Source organism: Melanerpes formicivorus, unplaced genomic scaffold (genome assembly GCF_026170545.1).
Source record: "Melanerpes formicivorus ecotype bairdi unplaced genomic scaffold, bMelFor1.0.p_v2 SCAF_1, whole genome shotgun sequence".
In the NCBI taxonomy this organism is placed as follows: domain Eukaryota; kingdom Metazoa; phylum Chordata; class Aves; order Piciformes; family Picidae; genus Melanerpes; species Melanerpes formicivorus.
The window spans coordinates 6,797,356-6,813,058 of record NW_027142353.1 but is presented as its reverse complement, the minus strand read 5'-3'; positions in this window follow the sequence as shown (position 1 = coordinate 6,813,058).

Below are 15,703 nucleotides of genomic sequence, written 5' to 3'. Positions count from 1 at the left end.
ACTTGCAGAGGAATGAATCTCACTCTGCAGAAGAGACTCCTCTGGCCCTCACCCCCCAAAAGAAAAACGACACCTCATGTCCCATCAATCTTTTCCCCCCCAAATCTGGATTGCCATTTCCATTGAAAGCACACATTCCTTTAATAAAACTGATTCATGTTTACAATGTCATGCAATGTTTGCAGTGTCTACAATGCACCGGGTGTTTCTTTCACGTTGTTTGATTTGTGGGTTGCTTCAGAGCTCCTGGCGACAAGGGACATTAGCATCAGCTAGAGCCAAAGTGACGACAGGCAGGTATTGTGCAAGTTTCCTCACCATTTTGCCAGCTGACCTCGCTCCTGACCTGCCAGTTTGCTGCTATTCCCTTCCCATGCCAAACTATGCAGCGGTTTTGAGATGTACACAAAAACTGTGAGGCTGTTTCCAACACACAGAATTAACCAATGTTTGAATACAAGATGCAGGATGAAGATATTTACTCAAACCTTGAACTTCGTTGTAACCAAAATTTGGCCGCTTGTTCAAATGGCTAGTACTCTTGTACCTTTTACTTGTTACTGTAGAGGAACAGCAGGTGTAATATGAGGAAGCAAATTGTAGTGACAGTTTTTTACAGGTTTGAAAATGGGCCTACAGGGCAGCTCCGTGGAAAACAACTGGGACAGGGAGTAACTCTGCAGATTTCAAATGGGCATTTTTCTTTCACTTACAACTTCCAAGACAAAAGTGAATGTTTTTGTCCTTCACCCTGCATATAGGGGAAAACTACATATTTTTAGGTACCAAAGACATGAAAGTTGCTTTCAATCAGCACATGTAACTGGTCTCCAAGGTGCTTGTATGTGAATGTTAAAAGGGGATAAAGTCTGAGATGTGAAACCTACATCTGTCTTCAGTAAAACTGGAAGTTAAACAATGCTTGTTTATTCTCCTCTCTATGTATCCTGTCTTTTTACAACATAAGAAACATAGACATTTCATCTTTCAAGACTGTTAGGGATGGAGCATTAAGCTACCATCAGTACTGTTTTCTTTGAAAAGTGAACTGTCTGTGGGACATATTCTGACCAGAGTTGTCCATAGAAGCTAACTCAACAATATTCTCATAAAAAACAACCTGCGTAATCTTGAGTAATAATTCTGGGTTTTAGTATTTACTGGAATATTATATGCAGAACTAGATTAATAATTGCAAACCTTTTTTCCCCATAGAATCATAGAATTGTTAGGGTTGGAAAGGACCTCAAGGATCCACCCCCCCTGTCACAGGTAGGGACACCTCACACTAGATGACATTGCTCAGAGCCACATCCAGCCTGGCTTTAAAAACCTCCAGGGATGAGGCTTCCACCACCTCCCTGGGCAACCAGGTCCAGTGTCTCACCACCCTCATGGTAAAGAACTTCTTCCTAACATCCAAGCTGAATCTAACCATTTCTAGTTTTGCTCCCTTCCCCCTAGTCTTGTCATTACCTGACACCCTAAAAAGTCCCTCCCCAGCTTTCTTGGAGGCCCCCTTAAGATACTGGAAGGCCACAATAAGGTCTCCTTGGAGCCTTCTCTTCTCCAGACTGAACAGCCCCAACTCTCTCAGTCTGTCCTCATAGGAGAGGTGCTCCAGCCCTCTGGTCCTTCTCTGGACACGTTCCAGCATGTCCAGATCCTTTCTGTAATAGAGGCTCCAGAACTGGACACAGTACTCCAGGTGGGGTCTCACCAGAGTGGAGTAGAGACGGAGAATCACCTCATGGCTATGCTTCTCTTGATGCAGCCAAGGACGTGATTGGCTTTCTGGGCTGCAAGTGCACACTGCTGGCTCATGCTGAGCTATATTGTCCCGCACAGTACAAAGGCATTTGGGTTTCAAATAATGCCTACTGTTATATCTTTATCTTTTTCAATCACTGTTAATTGATTATTTTTTTTTAATCCAGGTTTGGGGCTTTCATCCCCAATTCTAGTTCTTATTGCCCTTTTTATGAATACATTACACCTAAAGAATATTAACATCCAATAAATATTATTTCAAGAGGCTGACTTTTCCTTTTATAGGTTTTTAATGTCTTTTTCTTCACTGATCTCAAAGGTCTTTCCCAATCTGGTTGTGACCGTTTGAGGCGGTGCCTTTAACAAAGGGATACTATGGCCGAATGTTTGTAAATGAAAGACGGATCTAAACTAATTTCATTGGTGGAGAGGCAGAAGCACTGCCTTAAGTTTGATTCCCAGTGGGACTAGTCTCAGTCTTTCTTCCCCTCTTTCGGAGGCTTGCAGCTCGCAGCTTTCTGGGCTTTTGGCCAGACTGACTGGTAAGATAAGGCCTCTTCTAACACATAACCGCCTAACTGCTTTTTAACATTTTTAACATTTGCTCTCTTTCTCTCTTTCTAACCCTCTCTGGGGAAAGGGGGAGAGAAGGGGGAGCAGGGGTGGGGAACCCCCCTCAGCAGAGGAGGGAACCCTCATTTCTGTGTGACTTTGTTGTATATTTCTGTATATATTGTTAATACTGTAAATTCTGTACATAAACCTGCATTTCCTAAACTGCTTTGTAAATATACAGCACACACTCCTTTGCTAATCTGGCTGTACATTTTTTTTTTCCCTTCAGTTTTCTTCTGTCTACTCACGGGGTGGGGGAAAGGGCCTGGCCTTTCTTCCAACCCTACGACACTGGTTAATTCTATTCTTTGTATGGATAAATTAATTCAGAGATTCCTGTGTATTGAGAAAGGCCCCAAACCTTGGTGTGCCAGGTGGAGAAGGGAGAAAGCAGGAGTGCTGCTATGCACCATCCAGGCAGATACTGGCATCTCTTCTTTTACAGCATGGCGTCCCAGATTTGAATCCATTGCTTTATGGGGCTCAGACACACTACACCTTTCAAAATCAGTGAAAGAATCACAGAATGTTAGAGGTTGAACAGGACCTCAAGAGATCATTGAGTCTAACTCCCCTATCGAAGCAGGATCACTTAGGGTAGTCTGCACAAGAGTGCATCCAAGTAGGTTTTGGAAGTCTCCAGAGAAGGAGACTCCACAACCTTCCTGGGCAGCTTCTTCCAGTGCTCCATCACCCTCACTGTAAAGAAGTTTCTCTTCATGTTGAGATGAAATCTTCTATGTTGGAGTTTGCATCCATTGTTCCTTGTCTTATTACTGTGCACTACTGAAAAGAACTTGGCCCCCTCCACTTGACACCCATGCCTCAGATATTTATACACATTGATGAGATCCCTGCTCAGTCTTCTCAAGACTAAACAGCCCAAAGGGATCTCAGTCTTTCTTCACAGGGGGCACTCAAGTCCCTTATCATCCTCATGGCTCTCCATTGAACTCTCTGGAGCAGATCCCTGTCTCTCTTGAACTGGGGAGCCTGGACATAATACTTCAGGTGTGGTCTCATCAGGGCAGAGTAGAGAGGGAGAAGAACTTCCCTAGACCTGCTGGACACACTTTGCTTGATGCACCCCAGGATACCATTGGTTCTCTTGGCCACAAGGGCACATTGCTGTCCCATGGAGAACTTGCTGTGTACCAGCACACCAAGGTCTTTCTTTGTAGAGCTGCTTTCCAGCAGGGTAGCTCCTAACCCATACTGGTATCTGTTGTTATTCCTCCCCAGAGGCAGGACCCTGCACTTGTCCTTATTGAAATTCATTAGGTTTGCCTGCACCCAGCTCTCCAGCCTGTCCAGTTGGATGGCTGCACAGCCTGACGGGGTGGTCACACCTCTCCCTCCCCCCAGTTTTGTATCATCAGCGAACTTGCTGAGAGTACTCTCAATCCCCTCATCCAGGTTGCTAATAAAGATACTGAATAAAGCTGGACCAAATACTGATCCCTGGGGAACACCACTAGCCACAGGCCTCCAAGTTGACTCTGTGCCACTGTTGACAAGCCTCTGAACTCTGTTGTCAAACCAGTTTTCAATCCACCTCATGGACCAGCCATCTATGCCACATTTCCTGAGCTTTTCTATGAGGATATTATGGGAGACAGTATCAAAAGCCTTACTGAAGTCAAGATATATGACATCCACTTCTCTTCTCTCACCTACCCATTTGGTCATAATTTCATAGAAGGCTATCAAATTAGTCAGGTAGGATCTTCCCTCGTAAATCCATGTTGGCTACTCTTGATGACCCTATTTTTTTTCCATGGGGTTAGAGATGACCTCAAGAATGATACAGAAAGGATGCTGTATACTGCAGACACTATTTTATCACTGTGTAAACAATAGTGTGGGCCTCAGCATTTAGCAAGGGCTGTTTGCTTTAGGCTTGAGAAGTCTTTCACTGGTGTGGGTAGATGATGCACACCACCAATTTCACCACAAAGTCCCTGTGTTTTTTGATGTTGACACAGCAAGGTGCAGAAAGGCTGTGTTCAGCCATGGTACTTCATGGGTGGTGAGCTCAGGTCAGGCTCTCTCTGCCTCATTTGGATTCCTTGAGAGGGAATGGGGAGGAGAAGGTGGCCAGGGTGCAGAGAGCATGAGAAGATCTTTGTCATTTGTGCTATTTCACAATGCTCACAGGAGTCTCATAAGTAGGTTTATACAGCTGAATTCAGGAAGCCTCCTCTCAGTAGAACAATGGTAAAGGGGAAAAAATAATAATAAAAAAGTTTTACTGAGACTTTTGGGTGGGCACAACACATAAGCCTGAAACAAAATCCCAGGTGAAGCATTATCTTCCAGATACTCATCCAGCCCCTCACAGAGCAACCAGTTATCATTCATCCTTGCATCAACAGCTCTGTGATCCTTTCTGTACCTCCCCACAGATATGCAAAGGAGGACAATTTGGCTACAATACTGTACAATTTACACATGTTGCCTTTTCTCCTTAAGCAAAATAATGAGGCTTTAAAAAAAAAACACAACAGACTATAAGCCAATCTTCCAAAAAAAAAAAAGCCTCTCTTCTTAAGTCCCCCTCTCTTTGAAAGCAGGAGGACCACTTAGAAATGCAAAGCGAAGATTATGTTCTAGTTGGCAGGATTTAAGGCCCTAAGGATTGTGAAACTATCCCAAGCCTGGTCTCTCTCTGGCTGGGCAGGGTGAATGTATTCAGTAACACACCTTCCTTTCATAGTTGTTCAGACTTGGGGATATTTTCAGAGCTCGCTGCAACTCCCTTCCTTTGTACGGAAACCAGCCTGCCAGAAGATGGGATGCGGAGCAGAGTCAGGAGCAGAGAGCTTTCCTACATCACATGGGATGAAAATGAAATATTCACGTACACCTCCTACTACCTGCCTGCAAGTCACATAGACTTTTTAACTTTGCAGTGGTTTGAAGTTGCAAGTGGTGGTAGATCATCCAGCTCCCCAGAGGCCACAATTAAATGCTCCTTGAGCTCTTCATGTTATTGCACTATGTTTTGGATCACTTCACTTTTCATCTAACAGACTAAAATTTCCAGCCAGTTTCAATTCACAAGAAAATTCTGATTAGTTTTGAGTAACTCAATCAGTTTCCTAAGAAACCTACAATTTCCTAGAGCTGAGAGGGCATTTTTACAGTTTCTTAACAGTATCACAGTACCACCAAGTTTGGAAGAGACCTCAAAGATCATCAAGTCCAACCTGTCACCACAGACCTCATGACTAGACCATGGCACCAAGTGCCATGTCCAATCCCCTCTTGAACACCTCCAGGCATGGTGACTCCACCACCTCCCTGGGCAGCCCATTCCAATGGCTAATGACTCTCTCAGTGAAGAACTTTCTCCTCACCTCAAGCCTAAACTTCCCCTGGTGCAGCTTAAGACTGTCCTCTTGTTCTGGTGCTGGTTGCTTGAGAGAAGAGACTAACCCCCTCCTGGCTACAACCACCCTTCAGGTAGTTATAGAGAGCAATGAGGTCTCCCCTGAGCCTCCTCTTCTCCAGGATAAGCAATCCCAGCTCCCTCAGCCGCTCCTCATAGGGCTTGTGTTCAAGGCCTCTCCCCAGCCTTGTTGCCCTTCTCTGGACACGTTCAAGTGTCTCGATGTCCTTCTTAAACTGAGGGGCCTAGAACTGGACACAGTACTCAAGGTGTGGCCTAACCAGTGCAGAGTACAGGGGCACAATGACTTCCCTGCTCCTGCTATAGAGGCTTCATCCAGGTTTTTATCTGATTGAGCTTGTATCTAAGCAAATTTGTGGCATCATGAAAAGAAGTTTTAAGGTTATGCCTCCATTGCTCAATGAAGGAGTCAGGGACTGAACACAAGCACTGGAACCTTGATCTTCTGTACTGCTTAGCTGTTAGGACACCCTCTGTCAGTTTTGGACTGCTCTAGCTAAGCTCTCTCCACGTGACTGAACTTGGATGTAGTTCTGGCAAATTATTCCAGAGGAGGCTCCCAAAAGGCATAACTAAAACTGCACCATGTCTGATTCTCTTTCTTCTGCTACTCAGTCTTCTAAACGCTGCCTCAGCAGCCCAGGAACCATTGAGCAGCCCAGGAACCATTGAGCAGTCCAGAATATTGCAGACCATCTGCTTCATGAAGCCTGAAAAGCTGCAATGTAGGCTACATTTCAGGTACTTTGAACTATACTGTAAAATAATACTCTATTTTAGGATTCAACAACAGCCACATACATGCATTGTGAATACAGCCAGCCTGTTGCAGGTCTGCTGCATCACAGTAGTAGAGGTGCAAGACATTCAGCATCACTGGCCAAGGATCCCTTTCTACTGCTATTTAGCAGTGTACTAGGAGTCCCAGGCTGTGTCTCAAAACTGGTTTAATTCAGAACAATGAGTCCTTAAGTGCTGCCTAGAAAGCATTGTTCAGTTCCTGAGCAGCAGTCCTGCAGCAGGTTTGTTGTTCAACATACCAAGCTGCTAAGTAAGGCTCAGAATTAATAGAGTTCTTGCTTTTGCAGGTGGGTGATTCAAGACTCAAATAGGGCTGTAGGTCTCAGAGCCCATGGGTGACCTCTAGGAATCTCAAAATCTCAAAATTCTTGAAGCAGCAATTGACCCCAAAATAGCAGCTACAAATACTGCTCATAAACTAGGTAAACAAGCTGGGACTAGCAGGTCACTGCACAGCATTTTTAACACAGCTTACCAGCTTTATCATTAAAACATAGAGCCCATGCATGCCATATGAGAAAGGAGCCTGGCTGTGGAAGTTGCTTTCTGTGGTCTTCATCAGGAACTTAAGAACTTAGCCACTCTAATGACAAAGGATACAAAATACTTGAGAAAGGAGTCCCATAGCTCAATGGCATGTTTTGGGGAAAAAAACACAACCAAACAAACAAAAAACCCACAAAAAAAACCCCAAACCAAACCCCAGCCAGCCAAAAATAAACAAACAAACCCCAAAAAACAAACCCACAAAGAAACAATGAAACCACAACAAAACAGACATATGCCACCTGCTTTAGCATGAGGGTTGTACAGATGATCTCCAAAGGTCACTTCCAGTCCCTACCATTCTGTGATTCTTGCTCCAGATCTCAGATCAGAAGGGAGAGAACAGCTGATCCTTATTTGCTTGTGAAACGAAGTCTGTAGGAAAAAAGGATTTCACAAAGCCCAAACCATTCCATTTGAAACACCACAGACTGAAGTCTATTGCCAAATGTGCGGCAGGATCCTGAGGGAACCCAAGACACTGGCAATTCTGGAAGTATTCTGGAAGTATGGTATCCTCAGTCACAGGACAGATGTCTCCGAAGGGCAGGCACACTGGAAGCTGAGGCAAATTGCTCAACCAAATTTCAAAGAAAGAAAAGCAATTTTCCTATAAACAAGGAACTCTTCAGCAAATTTCAATGTGACCAAAAGCTATTGTTTTCCTAAGAATCTGCAGGGCACATTCTAAAAGAGGTATTGAAAGGTACAGTTTGCAGTCCAGATACTTTTCAACACTGATTCAGTTGACTCCATTTTGGACATACAGCTTTGGGTGGAAAAAAAAAGCATCATTTGCATGTGCATTGCTTGATCTGACTACAGGGTAATCCTTGGTGACTAGCTGAGGCTAGATAACTAAACTTTCAGGCAAATGAAATTAGATGGCATGAGTCCTACTGTCATCGTGGATGCCAGCCAGAATTCACACTTAAGTATCTGGATCCAGATACTTACAGATACCTACAATTGGCCCAAAATGGAAATCCCAGGAGAATACCCAGGTGCCACATACAGAGGAAAAGGCCTCGTGAAAGATACAATTTTAGGAAAGATTAAGAGACTTCACAGCATTCAATGCTCTAAGCATTGAGACAAATGCTTAAACAAGCTGGCAGGAGATAATGGAAGACTCATCATCACTTTTCAGTGTTGGAAATATGGAGAGTTCCTTGGAGATGGAACAGTCTTTCTCTTCAAATGCTTTCTTCCCCTTTGTCACATGACAGCTGAGCAATTTATAGGGCTGCTCAGTAACCCAGAGCAGAGTTGCATCCTTCCTCATGCTGGAATTTGTCTGTCAAGACAGAGCCCAGAGCTCCAGGGGGCTGTGGAAGGAGCCATTGACCACATCCCGCATCAAAACTTGGTCAGTGAAATCAAACAAGGATAATGAAATACTGTGACAGGCAGCCCAGGAAGAGTGGGGAATAACTGTGCTCAGGTTTTCAAGACTCAGCTAACAAAGTCTGAAGCAATGTGGACCAAATCCAGCACTGGCCCTGCTTTAAACAGGAATTTGAACTACATTACCTCCTGTGGTCCTCTCCAATCCAAATAACCCATTCTGCAGTGAGTGCAGAAACTATTGGTCCAAAGTAAAGCAGGCAAGAGGCCATTCAATCCTTTAACCTAGCTATAGCTTTCAGGTGGGGGATGGGACTCTCAGGGAGGGAATTTCATATTTATGGTAAACACAAACATAACACCAAGAGCAGGAGCTCAGCTTCAAACTATTGTACATCCAAACAATACACCTAAAACTGGGTTTATAAAGGAACTCAAGTGTTATGTACAAAAGCCTGATACTAATTTCTCACTGTCATGAAAAAAGACAGCTAAAATGGATGCACAAATTGTGCTGAAGAGAGTGATGGTGACAATCAGATTGGCCCAAAAGGCATATACTTAAATCTGACCAAATTTGCTTCCCCTGAGCTACAACCTGCCCTATCAAACCCAGGCTGTCTCCATATTAAAATTTCTGCATCCCAGTAGTCCAGATACTAGAGACAGCCTTGGAAAGCAGACATACACATATCTTGGTTGCAAAGGACTTACTAGCTCAGGATCTGAGATATCAGCTGGCTGTGATAACTTCTCCAAACTCAAACCTAACTTGGGGCCCACAGCACTTACAGCTGCCGTGACTAAACTGAAGAGTGAGAGCTGGAAGCCAAACAAGACCAGTGCAGGTGTCATCCCATGGCATTCACTGATTCATCACACAGATAAGCTGTCTCTGGATAGTTGGGAGTTAACGGTATGGTATTTCTCATTTGAAAAGCAAAACAATTCTGTACTAATTAGGAGCACAAATACTACTGGATGGCATTTTTTTCACTTCACAAGCCCCAAATCTGGATTAAATCACATACACTAGCTGTTTAAACACTTTTGTAACACAGATGCTGTCTAATTAGAAGCTCTAAAGAGATGGGGAGAGGGACTGTGCTAAGCACTGCACAAGCATTAACACAGGCCTCAAAAACCAGAACCAAAAAATCCCAAGGAAATAAAGATGGAAAAATCACTTCAATTTACAGTTTAGGGTGATGCAGAAGTAACAAATGGTCTGCTGAAACTTCCAAAGCAAACTGAAAATAAACACCACTGGATTCATTTTTTCATTCTTTAAAACACATACCATCTTTTCTCTTGGCTTCCTAAGAGAAATGTATACTTTATGCACATAAAATACAGCAGATCATTTTAAAGGCATGGACCACAGAGAGCACATTCTATGTACAGTACTTATATAGCCCAAATATCGTGAGAAAGGCTTTACAAAAGCCACAAGGAAATAAAAACAAACACAAAATGCTTTGTGATAACATATACTGGTAGCACACATAGGAATGACTAAATTCATAGACTCATAGAATATCTTGGGTTGAAGGGAGCTTTGCAGGTCATCAAGTCTGACCTCCCTACAGTGAATTGAGCAGGAACACCTTCAAGTACCTCAGGTTGCTCAGAGCCCTGCCCAACCTGACCTTGAATGTTTCCAGAGATGGCGCTTCTACCACCTCTCCGGGTAACCAGTGCCAGTGTCTCATCACCTTTGTCATAAAAAGTGTCTTTCCTACATCTAGTCTACACCTACACTTGTCCTGTATCAACAAGCCCTGCAAGAAATACTGTCCCAATCATTCCCATAGCCTCTCTTAAATATTAAAAGGCCACAGTAAGATCTTCCCAGAGTCTGCTCTTCTTCAGGCTGAACAAACCCAAATCTTTCAGGCTTTCTGTATAGGAGAGGTGCTCCAGCCATCTTTAATACACACACACACACACAATCTTAAGAACTGCATTCTTGGTAACACTGATGCTGGTGGATGAAAAACTCAACATGAGCCAGCAGTGTGCACTTGCAGCCCAGAAAGCCAATCACATCCTGGGCTGCATCAAGAGAAGCATAGCCAGCAGGTTGAGGGAGGTGATTCTCCCTCTCTACTCCACTCTGGTGAGACCCCACCTGGAGTACTGTGTTCAGTTCTGGAGCCTCTATTACAGAAAGGATCTGGACATGCTAGAACATGTCCAGAGAAGGACCAGAGGGCTGGAGCCCCTCTCCTATGAGGACAGACTGAGAGAGTTGGGGCTGTTCAGTCTGGAGAAGAGAAGGCTCCAAGGAGACCTTATTGTGGCCTTCCAGTATCTTAAGGGGGCCTCCAAGAAAGCTGGGGAGGGACTTTTTAGGGTGTCAGGTAATGACAAGACTAGGGGGAAGGGAGCAAAACTAGAAATGGTTAGATTCAGATTGGAGGTTAGGAAGTTCTTCACCATGAGGGTGGTGAGACACTGGACCAGGTTGCCCAGGGAGGTGGTGGAAGCCTCATCCCTGGAGGTTTTTTAAAGCCAGGCTGGATGTGGCTCTGAGCAACGTCATCTAGTGTGAGGTGTCCCTGCCTGTGACGGGGTGGGGGTGGAACTGGATGATCCTTGAGGTCCTTTCCAACCCTAACAATTCTATGATTCACTTCACAAAGTCCCATTGAAAATTCTAATCAGGGAGTTGAAAAGAAAACCCTAACACCTCACTGAAGACATCTCTCAGAAAACAGCAAGTGCACAAAATTAGAAGTGATTTAATATCAAAGGACAGGTACCTTCCTTGATTTAACATATTGATTTTCTTTGTAGCAAATTATTACATTATGGATCTCAGGGATCAGTCCTGGAACCTGTCTTGTTCAACATCTTTGTGGGTGACATGGACAGTGGCATTGAGTGCACCCTCAGCAAGTTTGCTGATGACACCAAGCTGTGTGGTGCAGCAGACACGCTGGAGGGAAGGGAGGCCATCCAGAGGGACCTTGACAGGCTGGAGAGGTGGGCACAAGCCAACCTCATGAAGTTCAATAAGAGCAAGTGCAGGGTCCTGCATCTGGGTCGAGGCAATCCCAGGCACAAATACAGGCTGGGCAGGGACTGGCTGGAAAGCAGCCCTGAGGAGAGAGACTTGGGGGTGCTGGTGGACAAAAAGCTCAACATGAGCTCTCAGTGTGCACTTGCAGCCCGCAAAGCCAATCAGATCCTGGGATGCATCAGAAGTGTGGCTAGCAGGTCGAGGGAGGTGATCCTCCCCCTCTACTCAGCCCTGGTGAGACCCCACCTGGAGTACTGTGTCCAGTTCTGGAGCCCCTATTACAAGAGGGATGTGGAGGTGCTGGAGCGTGTCCAGAGAAGGGCCACAAGGATGATCAGAGGGCTGGAGCACCTCTCCTATGAGGACAGACTGAAGGAGTTGGGGCTGTTCAGTCTGCAGAAGAGAAGGCTCCGAGGTGACCTCATTGTGGCCTTCCAGTATCTGAAGGGGGCCTACAGGAAGGCTGGGGAAGGACTTCTCAGGATCTCAGGTAGTGATAGGACTAGGGGGAATGGAATGAAGCTGGAGGTGGGGAGATTCAGGCTGGATGTGAGGAGGAAGTTCTTCACCATGAGAGTGGTGAAGCCCTGGACTGGGTTGTCCAGGGAGGTGGTCGAGGCCCCGTCCCTGGGGGTGTTTAAGAGCAGGCTGGATGAGGCTCTGGCCAGCCTGATCTAGTGTGGGGTGTCCCTGCCCATGGCAGGGGGGTTGGAACTAGATGATCCTTGTGGTCCCTTCCAACCCTGAATGATACTATGATACTATGATATATATGCTAACTGTGGGATGACTCTAAACACAAATTCCATTATAAGGGCAGAATTTGAAGGACGCTTTCATCCGCTGAGATTTTATTAACACTGATCTGTTAAGGCAAGGCTTACAGAACTAAGTTTAATTTGCACAACTCCTTTTTCTTGTTTTTCCCTTTATATCTTGAGTATGCCTTCTTGGTCAGTTTGATTCTTAAATTCTTAATAAGTCATTGCTTTTGAAACATCCTGAAGCAATCTGCATGTTCACACAGTTCAATGAAGAACGACCCTCTAAGAACAGCCAAATGAAATGATTCAGCCTAGGAGAACTGCAACATTCACCCTTCAGCTGCCTGCATCCCCCAATGGAAGAAAACCACCATAGAAATGAAATTTAAAAATCAAAGTTAGAAGCAAACAAAAAACTCACTTCAATACAAAAAATATAACACAATACTTCGAGTATTTACTTCATTTAAAGATATGTCAGACACCAGTAGTAATGTCTGTGGCTATGTTCCTGCTACAGCTGTTGCTGTTACTGGAGAGAGAATGTTTTAAGACACACTGCTGCTTACTAGAAAAGTGCAAATTTTATGGGTAAAATGCCAATAGCTAAGTAATCAGTAACAAACCTTAGTGACCCCTTTCTACTAGATAGTTACAGACAGGTCCACACAAGACCAGGAACAACCCTCCATGAATGCATCACATCCATCAAAAAGACTTAGAAAAGACATGCTGGGAAGGAACATACCTGGTTCTCCACCCTAGACTTAATCTTGTGTAGCTACCACGTTAAGTGAAATGGTAAGATGTCCAGCAGTGTGAGATTTGTGACAAAATACAAAGCTGACAACACTGATTTCTTCATTAATGTAAACCTTGGTGTTGCAAGAGTTGCCATGCAGATTGCATAATCAAAGACAGGGATGCAGATTGCATTCCTGCTGGCAAGGCAGGGAAACAGCCAGAGGCATTTCCCATGGGGCCAGCTAGGCTAACAACTGCTGGCCAAACGCCTCCACAGACAGCCAACTGGAACCTCTTTCTCCCCATCTGAATGGAGGAGAATTTACTGCTCCAGCTGTCTCCAGGAAGAAAAGAAAACGTAAGGGCCCTTTCCAGAGATTGCATAGGTACACAAAGTGACTGGTCAGCTGGGAAGGACAACACTGAAGACTGCACGTAGATGTGCTCCCATCATCTTGACAAAAACACCTGCTACATCGGCTGTTGTACACCCAGAGTCGAAGGTCCAAGCACCCTCCCTTCCCTTGTTTCTCTTCCTTCAGAGTGAATCTCTGCTTAACTACTCAGCAACCTCAGCTTGAGCCTGTGCTGTATTAAGAGTAGATTGTGTAGCAGCACTCATCATCCTTATGACGAGAAGGATCAGGTAGAGACCCAAACCAAGCCCTACGTAACCTGCCAAGTCCAACATATCTCATCAGCTTTCAGAACTCAGAACACATGCAAGCAAAGTGTGCTTTATAGTTATTTTTTTAACAATTTACAACAGCTGCAGCCTGTTTTGTCTGAAACTGGGTATTTGGAAGTTACAGGATCACACCAACTTAGAAAATTAAGAGGGATGGGCACCTGTGCAGCCACATGTAATTAAGAAACAATGAACAACTACTTGTATTACACAGGGGATAAACCCAGAAACAAAGTGGAGACAACCTCTGCTCCATAAGAGGACTGGAAGCACGAATGATGGATCATCCTGAGTGGTGACACACCAGAGGGTTGTGCTGCCACTCAGTGGGACTTGGGCAGGCTGGAGACCTGGGCAGGGAGAAATTAATGAAATTCAACAAGGGCAAGGGTAGAGTCTTGCACCTGGGAAAGAACAACCCCAGGTATCAGTACAGGTTGGGGACTGACCTGCTGGAGAGCAGTGAAAGGGAAAAGGACCTGGGGGTCCTAGTGGATAGAAGGTTGACCATGAGCCAGCAAAGTGCTCTTGTGGCCAAGAAGGCCAATGGTATGCTGGGTTGCATCAGAAGGCATGTGATTAGTAGGTGGAGACAGGTTCTCCTCCCTCTCTGCTCTGCCCTGATGAGGCCACATCTGGAATATTGTGTCCAGTTCTGGTAACCCACCACAGCCCCTCAGTTCAAGAAGGACAGGGAGCTGCTTGTGAGAGTCCAGCACAGAGCCACGGAAATGATTAAGGGAGTGAAACGTCTTCCTTATGAGGACAGACTGAGGGAGCTGGGGGTCTTCATCTTGGAGGAGTCTTAGGGGTGACCTCATTAACGTTTACAAATATCTGAAGGGTGAGTGCCTAGAGGATGGAGCTAGGCTCTTCTCAGCAGTGCCCAACGACAGGACAAGGGCCAGTGGGTGGGAGCTAAGGCATCAGAAGTTCCATGGAAACAGAAGGAAGAATTATTTCACTGTGAGGGTGACACAACACTGGAACAGGCTGCCCAGGGGGGTTGTGGAGTCTTCCTCTCTGCAGATATTCAAGACCTGCTTGGATGAGTCCCTGTGTGGCCTGGTATAGGTGATCCCGCTCTGGCAGCGTGCTTGGACTAGATATCTCTTGAGGTCCCTTCCAGCCCCTAACATTTTGTGATACTGAAATGCACTAATAGAGTCACAGGCTATATGAATCATATTCAAGATGTCAATTTTCCTATGATGTCCACATCAATGAAAGTAGATGAACTAAAGAAATTACATTCATACCAGTTGTTGAATAAAATGGCATTTTTCTCTCCCCACCTAACCTCTCTCTCTGCTGTTTCTGCTCCAAATTTCAAAGCCTTATTTGCATTAATACCAAATCTGTTTACAGTCAACTTGACTGATACTGGAAGCTTCCCTTCCCCTTCCCCCTCCCATCCCCCCAAGACACAAAGCAAAGCTGGCCAGGTGTCTCTAAACCACAGAGCCAGCTGCTCCTAACCAAGCTCACAGGAAATAGCAAGGAAAATATGCAGCATTTGACACATCTGGAATAGATTGCAGAGTCTTTGAAAACAGTGTCCCAATTCCGTTCCTCCTGCTGAAGAGATTTCAGGCTAGCAAACTGCTGCATCAACTACAGAGATTAGATAATGTGCACATTTTTAACCCTACATATTCTTTTTAGCCAAGTAAGAGTATGGTTTTTTTCAATATAGTCCTAGAAAAAAAAAATAAAAGCCAACAATACAACAAAAAAACCACCCCAAGTATCTGTATGAAGCTTCCTGTAAAATGTAGTGGAGCAAGCAAAATAATTCAGTCAGAAAGCTGTTATTTAATTTGGGAAAATTGATAGAGCTGGAAAAGTACTAGTTGATATTGGTAAACTTAGAAAAAGAGTAACTATGACACATTTGGCAGTTGTATTAACTAATTAACAGAAATGTCCTTACAGGGTTTCTATTTGCTACAAAACACAAGATGAAAAGATGAGTAGAGAGGATTGGTCAG